This window comes from Triticum dicoccoides, chromosome 1B (assembly GCF_002162155.2).
Source record: "Triticum dicoccoides isolate Atlit2015 ecotype Zavitan chromosome 1B, WEW_v2.0, whole genome shotgun sequence".
Taxonomy (NCBI): domain Eukaryota; kingdom Viridiplantae; phylum Streptophyta; class Magnoliopsida; order Poales; family Poaceae; genus Triticum; species Triticum dicoccoides.
In genome coordinates this window covers 207,368,945-207,369,287 of record NC_041381.1, presented here as the reverse complement: position 1 = coordinate 207,369,287, position 343 = coordinate 207,368,945, and positions in this window count along the sequence as shown.

The window sequence follows — 343 nt, the reverse complement described above, 5'->3', positions numbered from 1 at the left end:
CACCCCAACCCCTCGACCCTCGACACGACACCACCGACACCCCAACACCCCGACCCTCGACACGACACCCCGACCACTCGACCCTCGACACTAAACTAAAAAACCTAAACTAATTAAACTAAATAACCTAGACCAATTAAACCTAAACTAACTAAACTACCAAACCAAAACCAATTAAACCTAAACAAACTAAACTAAACAACCTAAACTAATTAAACCTAAACAAATTAAACTAATTAACCTAAACAAATTAAACCTAAACTAAATAACCTAAACTAATTAAACATAAACTAAATAACCTAAACTAATTAAACTAATTAACCTAAAAAATTAAACCTAAACT